Below are 10,146 nucleotides of genomic sequence, written 5' to 3' on the forward strand. Positions count from 1 at the left end.
CAATAAGGATTCTTTTAAGTATAAATAACTCTTTAGAAGTCCATGTGAACATCTGCTTAGTGTTTCTACTCTGTCTAATCCCAGATTCATTTAACTAAACCTATGGAAAATAATGGTCAATGGTTGTGAGAAGTATGATAATTATTCAGTCCAGAAATTCTCTACCCCTTTTGCTTTCATAATTTTAATGGACTTTAATCCAAATGTATACCTCCTGCATTTTCAGAAAAAAGTTTCATTTATCATTATTGCCAAGTAATTCATAACAACTGTCAAAAGCCAATGTCATACTCCAATGACCACAACCTTATAAATACAATTTTTCTCTCTTCCTTTCTTAGTCAAACATAGTTGGACTTAACAAATCTCCTAAGAAAGGACACTTCATAGTCTTTAATTACATACCTGCTTGGAAGAGAAATCAGGGTATACAGTTACCTTGTACTTGAGAGCAATTTTAACATTTCCTGCCAAATACCCTAGGCTGTGGTCATTTTCAAACATTGCATAAAATGACACATTTCACATATGAGTTTTGATTTAAACACGAGACAAGTCACACATGAAAACGGCCTACATGACTTTATAATCACACCTCATACATAATCTCAGGCAATCAGTCATGGAATGTAATTTTTAATACTCTCACCCCATTGCCTACCCACCTCCAAACCTACTTCCCCTCTGGCCACCCCAAGGCGAGAGAAATTAGATTGCCATTCAAAGACATCTGGTTCAGAATATAGGGGGTGGGGGGGCAATCATAAAAAAAGGAAAGAAAGTCTCTGCTGAGATGTCAGTGGGAATCAGCCACCACTAAGAACTCAACACTCAGGCAGTTTTGGAATTATTTTTGGCTGTTTCATGTAGGGGCAGCTCTAGGCAAAATTGTGTAGTAAGTGAAGTCTGGTTTCTGTACTTCATCTCTCCACGGTTTCTAGGGGTTCCCTGCTGTGCTGCACAGCTGAGAATCCTCCTCTGCGGCTTGTGCTCTGCGGGCAGTTCTGAATCAGTCTTTCTGAGTTTGTGCACTATCAGGAAAATACATTTAATTATCTGATGTTAAGAGTGCTTTTTGGGAGAGTTGATGGCTTCTATCTGCGAAGACAGTTCTTGGCAATTTGTAGATGCTCAACCAGGAGTCACTGAATGAAGTAAAACTAAGCTCAAGTGCTCCGAAGAGGAACAGTGGTGTTTCTATGGTAGAAGTCTCACACACCATGCAGGGTACCCGGGTTCAATTCCAGGCCAATGCATCTTTCCCGACGATGTCTCAGTGGAAGCTCATGCTGCACAGGCATCAGCAGGCCTTCCAGATGAAAACAAACTGGGAGAAAAAGTTTGACAATGAACTTCCCAAAGCCAGCCAATGGAAACCTTATCAATCACAACTGATTGTAGGGAGGAATCAGGACTGGCAATGCTTAGCTTGCTGTGATGAGCAATCATAGTTCATGCATACATGTAAAGAAATGTTTCCTTTCATTTTGTATAAAAATGAGTTCACCCTGAACTCGGAGTTGGTAGGGGAATTTCCTGGAGAGACGGAACAGCAGGTCATGTTTCTCTAGCTCTTATTCTTCCTCTTGGGATCCCAGGCTGATACCTGGCGCTTCCACAGTGGCCCTTGAGCACACCACTTAATTTCCTGGTGCAAGTATGGAAAAGGGAATTGTGGTCGATTTGCACTTTGTCAATTCAGCTAAAATAGAACTACCTTTCCCATCGACCCCTTCTGAGCTTCGACCAGGGCTTTAGAAAATGATTTGCTTAAGATTTGGAAGGTGTAAATGAAGAGGGAAACATAGTCTGTTTTCTTTTATTAAAATAAACTTTATTTTTTAAAAAGGTTTCAGGTTTACAGAAAAATGGAGCAAAAAGTATAGAAAGTTCCCATATAACACTCTCCTACTTCTCTACTAGTTTCTTCTATTATTAAAATACTACATTAGTGTGGCCTAGCTGTTACATTTGAGTAACAGGTTTTGATACATTGTCATTAACTCTTTGAATTGTAGTATTGTTGAAGAATATTGAATACACCATCAACTGCCAGAAGAAGAAACAAATCAGCCTTTCCAGGACTGTAGGAATGCTCCTTAGAAATGAGGATGGCCCGGTCTCATCTCACTTTCTTTGGGCCTGTTACAAGAGGGATCCATTGCTGAACACTTGGTAAGCATACAGCCAAGAACAAAGATGCATCATGCTTGGTAAAGGAATGGAGTCAACAGACAAGAGGAAGACCCTCGATGAGATAGATTGACAAAATGACTGTATTTCTGGGCTCACGTGCAGCAATGATTATGAAGATGGAACAGAATCAGGAAATGTTTTGTTCTCTTATACATGAAGTAATCATAAGTTAGCACTGTCTTGACAGCCCCTAACAAGATCCATTTACAAAGAGACATGGACTAAGCCTCTATTGAATTCCTTCCGTCCATGGAGGAAGGATATGAATAGTCTGGTGCCCAGACAGAGTACATTGCAAAGTGTATTACTGCAGATATACCGTATATACTCGAATATAAGCCAACCCGAGTATAAGCCAAGGTACCTAATTATTACCTGGGAAACCAGAAAAACTGATTGACTCGAGTATAAGCCTAGGGTGGGAAATGGAGGATGTGAATTAACACAGAGACCAGAGGGGAGAGACGGAGTGCAGTCACAGAAACATCCTTACCAGGTCAGCTGCCAGTGTAAGTGAATCACTTACGGGTGCTTCTGCGAATTGGAGCCGTCCACGTCATAGGACAGCTCTGATTGGTTAGGTGTGAGTAAACAAACATCCAAGGCCCTGCAGTGTCAGCGGGGTTTTGAATGAACAGTGGAGGAACGGCAATCACCTGTGAGATGTTACACCTCGCTGGGGTACCACTGACCCGTGTATAAGGCAAACCCCAGTTTTTCAGCACATTTTTTTGTGCTGAAGAACTCAGCTTATACACAAGTATATATGGCAGTTAGGTTAAATTTTAACATCTTACCATTTATTTTCCCTTTTGATCCAATTTTACCTTGTTCTAGTTCTTTTTTAAAAATTTTTTTTAGGGGCTCATACAACTCTTATCACAGTCCATACATACATCAATTGTGTAAAGCACATCTGTACATTCACTGCCCTCATCATTCTCAAAACATTTGCTCTCCACTTAAGCCTTTGATATCAGGTCCTCATTTTTCCCCTCCCTCCCCACTCCCCCTTCCATCATGAGCCCTTGATAATTTATAAATTATTCTTTTGTCATATCTTTCCCTGTCCGATGTCTCCCTTCACCCACTTTTCTGCTGTCCATCCCCTAGGGAGGAGGTCACATGTAGATCCTTGTAATTGATTCCCTCTTTCCAACTCACTTTTCCTCTACCCTCCCAGTATCCCCACTCACAACAGTCATCCTGGAGGGGGTCATCTGCACTGGATTCTCTGTGTTTCAAGTTCCTATCTGTACCAGTGTACATCCTCTGGTCTACCCAGCCTTGCAAGGTAGAATTCAGATCATGATTGGGGGGGGAGGGGGAGGGAGGACGAAGCATTTAGGAACTAGAGGAAAGTTGTAATTTTCATCGTTGCTACATCGCACCTTGAGTGGCTCATCTCCTCCCCTAGACCCCTCTGGAAGGGGATCTCCAGTGGCCGACAAATGGGCTTTGGGTTTCTACTCTGCACTCCCCCCAACATTCATTATGGTAAGATTTTTTTGTTGTTGTTCTGATGATGCCTTATACCTGATCCCTTCTACACCTCAGGATTGCACAGGCTGGTGTGTTTCTTCCACGTGGGCTTTGTTGCTTCTGAGCTAGATGGCTGCTTGTTTACCTTCAAGCCTTTAACACCCCAGACGTTTTATCTTTGGATAGCTGGGCACCACCAGCTTTCCTTGCCACATTTGCTTATGCACCCATTTGTCTTCAGCGATCGTAACATGGAGGTGTGCACCCAATGATATGATTTTTTATTCGTTGATGCCTGATAACTGATCCCTTCGGCACTTTGTGATCACACAGGCTGGTGTGCTTCTTCCATGTGGGCTTTGTTGCTTTAAAGTCACATTGCTGCTTGTTTATCTTCAAGACTTTAAAACCCCAGACACTATATCTTTTGATAGCCGGGCACCATCAGCTTTCTTCACCACATTTGCTTATTCACCCCCTTTGTCTTCAGTGTTTGTGTTGGGAAGGTGAGCATCATATAATGCCAATTTAATAGAAGAAAGTATTCTTGCATTGAGGGAGTACTTGAGTGGAGGCCCAATATTCTTCTGCTACCTTAATATTAAACCTAAACCTAAAACAAAAATACTAAACCTATAAATATATGCACATAGATTTATTTCCCCATTCTCATATATAAATATATTTGCATATATACATGTTTTTATCTAGACCTCTATGAATGCCCTTTGCCTCCCAGCTCTTTCCTATATTTCCTTTGACTTTCCTCCTGTCCCACTATCATGCTCAGTCCCCCAGGGTTTCAGCAATTCCTCCTGGTTACATTACTCTTGATCATGCTGTACCAGTCCTCCCACTCCCTCCTCACCACTGATTTGGATTACTTGGTCCCTTGTCCCTAGGTTTGTTAGCACCACTACCTTTCTCTTCACCTCCCCCTCTCCCATGTCCTCCTGGAACTGTCGGTCCCATTGTTTTCTCCTCCAGATTGTTCATCCAGCCTATCTTGCTTAGACAGACCTGCAGAGATATAACATGCATAGAAACAACACAGAGAAAACCAAGAAGCAATATACAACAAAACAACAACAAACCAATGACAAAAAAACAAAACACAACAAGAAAGAAAATCTTCTAGTTAGTTGAAGGACTGTTTGTTGTCCTTTAGGAGTGTTTTTCAGTCCAGTCTGTTGGGCATCATGCCCTGGTCCTGTGCCCCTTTTGCATTTTTTTAAAAAAGCTCACCTCAGCAGACTCACGTTGTACTGGTCCTTTTGTGCTTCACTTACTTCACTTAGCATGATTTCCTCCAGTTCTTCCCATGCGGTGATGTGCTTCATACATTCATCACTGCTTTTTAGTGATGCGTAGTACTCCATTGTATGTATATACCACAGCTTTTTAATCCAATCATCAGTTGATGGAAATTTAGGTTGTTTCCAACTCCTTGCAATTGTGAACTGTGCTGCAATGAACATTGGGACACAAATGTCTGGCCTTGGTTTGTTTCTTGCCTCTTCTGGGTATATGCCCGTAGAGGGATTGCTGGGGCATATGGTAACTTGATTTCCATCTGTTTTAGATATTGCCGGATCAATTTCCATAGGGTCTGTACATATCTACAGGTCCACCAGAAGTGGATGAGAGTTCCTGTCTCCCCACATCCCCTCCAACACTTGTTGTTTTCTGATTTTTTGAACTGGGCTACCTCTGAGGGTATTAGGTGGTACCTCATTATTGTTTTATTTTGCATTTCTCTTATGGCTAAAGATCGGGAACATTTTCTCATATGTTTGTTGGCCATTTGGATTTCTGCCCCTGTGAAACTTCTGTTTAGGTCCTTTGCCCACCTCCTCAAGACACAATTAATTCTTTTTGGAAGCTAGCAGAGTATTGTATATTTTAGTGATAAGGCCTTTGTCTGATGTGTCATTGCTAAAGATGTTTTCCTAGTCTGTGAACTCTCTTATTACACTCTTGGTGAATACTTTTGATGTACACAGGTGTTTTATCTTCAGTATATCCCATTTGTGAATTTGTGCCTCCTCTGTGTTTGTGTCCTTCCCTATTTCTGATAACCTATGTATTCCCTATGCCAAAGTTCTCAAGTTGGTCCCAATTCCCTCATTGATGGAATAGTTTGGGGTTTAACTTCAAGGTCTGTGACCTACCTTGTGCATGCAGTTAAGTATCCATTTTTTTCCAGCACCACTTGTTAAAGAGGATATCTGCTTCCCATTGGATATTTTTGGGGCCCTTGTCAAAGATCAGTTGTCTGTATGCTGATGATTTTATTTCTGGGGTTTCAGTTCTTTTCCATTGGTCTGAGTATCTGTCACTATACCAGTACCATGCAGTTTTGAGAACTGTGGCTGTATAGTATGTGCTAAAGTCAGGTAAAGCAAGCCCTCCCACTGTGTCCTTCTTGAGGAATTCTCTGCTAATTCTGGGTTTCTTACCTCTCCATATGAAGTTGGTAATCAGGTTTTCCATTTCTTTGAAGAAAGATGAGGGTAATTGTATCGGGATTGCATTAAACTGATATAGTATAGTGCCTTTGGCAGTATTGACATATTGATTATATTTGGTCTTTCAATCCAAGAGCATGGGATATTCTTCCATTTGTTGAGGACTTTCTTGGTTTCTTGTAATAGTGTTCTGTAGTTTTCCCCATATAAATCTTTTCTTCTTTTAGTCAGGTATAGCCCTAGATATTTCAATTTGTGCTTGGCTATTGTGAAGGGTACCACCTTTTTGACCTCCTCTTATCTGATGTGTATAACAGTCCGATGGACTTCTGTTTGTTTCTCTTGTATCCTGCCACTCTGCCAAACTCCTCTATTGCTTCCAGTATTCCCCTTGTGGCGCTTTTGGGATTTTCCAGATATAAAATTATATCATCTGCAAATAACGATAGTTTCACCTTTTCCTTCCCCAGGCAAATACCTTTGATGTCTTTTTTGTTTTTTTTTTGCCTTATGCGGTTAGCTAAAACCTCCAGCATGACACTAAATAAGAGTGGGGACAAGGGGCAACCTTGTCTGGTCCTCTTTTTCAGTGGGATTTTGTTAGTCTTTTCTCCATTGACTACCACATTGGCTGTTGGTTTTCATATATAGCTTGTGTTGTCTTGAGGAATTTTCCTTCCATCCTGTCTTCTCAAGTGTCTTAAACAGGAATTGGTGTTGGATGTTGTCAAATGTTTTTCTGCATCTATCCATATTATCATATGGTTCTTATAGCTTTTCATGTCAATTTTCCCTCCTTTTAAAAATTTGTGTGTTTGTTCTCTGTTGTGAGTTGTCAAGTCTTTTATTCCAGTTTCACTATTTGTCCCTGTCTCTTTTTTTTTTTTTAATCTCTCTGGCAGTACTGGGCCGTTTCTCTGCTCATGCTGCACGCAGTCCTGCCTTTTGTTCACTCCTTTGGGACCTCCCTCTGACTTGCAGCCTGTTTTCCAGCATCTCTCCACCTATTGTTTTCCTTAAAGATTTGTCTGTTTATAACATCCACACTCAGTCATAAGAGATGCAGGAGTTTTAAAATTAAGGTACCCATTATCCAGTAGTATGCTGAGTAGAGTTCTAGTGCACATACACCCATGAGTGTGTGTATAAACATAGGGGAAATGAGGGCTGGAAGTGTACACATCAAAATATTAACAGCGATTTTTCTCTGCGTGGTTCCACTTAGGTGATTTTATGTTTCTTTTGACATGGAACATGGCTTTAAATTTTTCTATGCTGACTATACATAACTGATGAAAAAACCATAAAGGGTGGTTTGTGGAGCCTAGCATAGAGTTTGCTGTTGACCTGTGTATTCTCTCTGATGGATCACCTAGAAACCTTTTTAACCCCTTGAAATAATCCAAACAGAACCAGTCAGAGGTACTTTATGCCCTTGGCATCCTGTGTGTGCAGATTATAAGGTACAATAAACTCCATCTGCACCGCTGCGTCACTTCAACTCTCCACAATGTGGTCCTTGAAATAGGCTGCTGAGATAACCTGAGCTCTCACACCACCACCAGCCGTTCTGGAAGATTTCAATTTCACAGTGGTATCATCCAACTGGTAAGGATTTTATTGTTTTATTTTGTGAAATACTACTTTATCTTGCAGTGCCTTCCAGTCTTGAGAATTTAGTGACGCGAGGTCATCAGCAGATTTCCCAACAAGGAGAAGCTGAAGACCGGTTTCTCACAGAAACTAGAGGAGCTGATCTAAAAAGACAGATTTTGGTGAGCCAGCCTTCACTTCATTGGAAAGTCACACACACACACACACACACACACACACACACACTCATCTATAATCCTAGAAGTCATCATCTATTGAGCATTTGCTATGTGCCAGGAACTCTTCTCAGCACTTTGCAGGGATCGATTTGTTTATTTTGCCTAACAGTCCAGAGTGGCAGTACGATTATTTTCAGATAAAGAATCTGACATACAGAAACGTCAAGTGTCTTATATAATATCCAAGCTCCTCGTTTTTTCTCATTTCCTCCCCTCCCTTTTCCCCATTTCCTCATGAACCCTTGATAATTATCAATTATTATTTTGTCATATCTTGCGATGTCCAATGTCTCCCTTCGGCTGATGCCAGGGGCTTGGGTGAAGAGCAAATGTTTTGAGAATGAGGGCAATGAATGTACAAATGTGCTTTATACAATTGATGTATGTATGGATTGTGATAAGAGCTGTATGAGCCCCTAATAAAATGAATTTAAAAAAAGAATAGTGAAACCAAACAAGTCAATTCTGCTGGCTGGTGACCTTGCCTCTGTCAGAGAAAGACTGTGCGTCATAAGATTTTTCAATGGCTGGGATTGTTTGGAAGTCGTCACTTGGTCTTTCTTCTGAGGTAGCTCTCGAAAAAGAAAAGAAATAAAAAGAACAAACTCATGCTATGGAGTCAATGCTGACTCATAGTGACCATAGAGAGTAGCTTAGAACTGCCCCTGTGAGTGTCCCAAAAGTCCCAGCTTTCTCCTGAAGAGCGGCTGGTGGGTTTGAACTGCTGCTGACGTTGCAATTAGCGTCCCAGTTTGTAACTGCTATGCCACCGGGGCTCCCACCGCACCTCCAGATGGATTCCAACCACCAGGCTTTCCACTGGTAGCCATGTGTTCCCCTGCCTGTAGTCTTGTAGATAGGTACAGCCGCTGTGGAAAGTGATCTGGCGATACTTTAAAAAGATGGAAATTGATCCACCTTATGACCCAGTCATACCTCTCTCTACTGGGCATATACCTAGAAGAGGTAAGAAATGTTTATTATGACACAATTCACAATCACAAAGAGTTGGAAACAACCTAAATTTCCAGTGGTAGACAAATGGATCAGCAAACTCTGGCACATCCACACAATGGAGTACTATGAATCACTAAAAAGCACTGATGATCACATGAAGCCCGTCTTTTCATGGGAAGAGTTAGAGGAAATTATGCTAAGCGAAGTCAGTCAATCACAGAAGAAGTACAGCATGAGTCCCTGAGGTAAGTGCAATCAGCGCAGTAGGTATAGAAGAGAAGCCACCTGTATCATAACATTTGGGTTGAGATACAGGGAATCTGGAGGAGGTTGGTTTAAACCTAAGGAGGTACCAACACAAAAATGGGAAAAGGCAGGAGGGGAGAGAGAGAAGGGGGAGTGAAATGCTGACGGAGGGAGCAGGGCACTAACCCACCCGGGGGAGAGTGCTGGTCTTGTCTCCACAGAATCGGGAGTGGCCATGCAGACCCTACCACAGTGCACCAAACCATGAGGACAGCGTGGCCACGTGGAAGGATGCACGGAGAGAGCTACAGGGCTAACCCCAACCGGAGCCAAACTGACCCCTCCCTGGAAGTGGGTGTGGCAGAGAGCGGCACTGAACCTACAGGGTGGGGAGAGGGAGCAGCATGCCACACCCACACAGAAGCGGACCTGGAGGGAAGAAGAGTAAGAAAGCCGGACTGGACCCCAATCTGGCACACCACGCCAGGAGGATGACGTCCCTGCGGGTAGCTAATGGGACACAGAGAGGACTGGACCACCGACAACAGCACATGCCACGCTGTTCCTTTACTGGAGCAGACAGCAACAGAGGACATTTTTGAGGTCACATGGTGGGGAGGCAGTACGGTCTGAACCCCCCAAAACGGAGCAAACCAAGAAGGGAGCATACCAGACCAACAGCTGGAGCAAGGCAGAGCTACGAAGTCCCTGAGGAGGCCCCCAAGGGGCGCTCTAGGCCGGGAGGGGCAGCTCCTGGACAGTCACAAAGGCCAGCAAACAGACCTGGGAGTTTTGTATATTTTTCTCTCTCTCCTGTTTTAATTTTATGTTTTCTTATTTATATACTATTAACATTTTTTAAAATTAGTTTGGGCTATGTCATAGTGGGTGTACCTACCTATATAGGATAAGCACAGAAGACATGCCCCAGGAGAGAGCAGTGGGACCAATGGTCCTGGGGAGAC

The sequence above is a fragment of the Tenrec ecaudatus genome, chromosome 3, assembly GCF_050624435.1.
Source record: "Tenrec ecaudatus isolate mTenEca1 chromosome 3, mTenEca1.hap1, whole genome shotgun sequence".
NCBI lineage: Eukaryota > Metazoa > Chordata > Mammalia > Afrosoricida > Tenrecidae > Tenrec > Tenrec ecaudatus.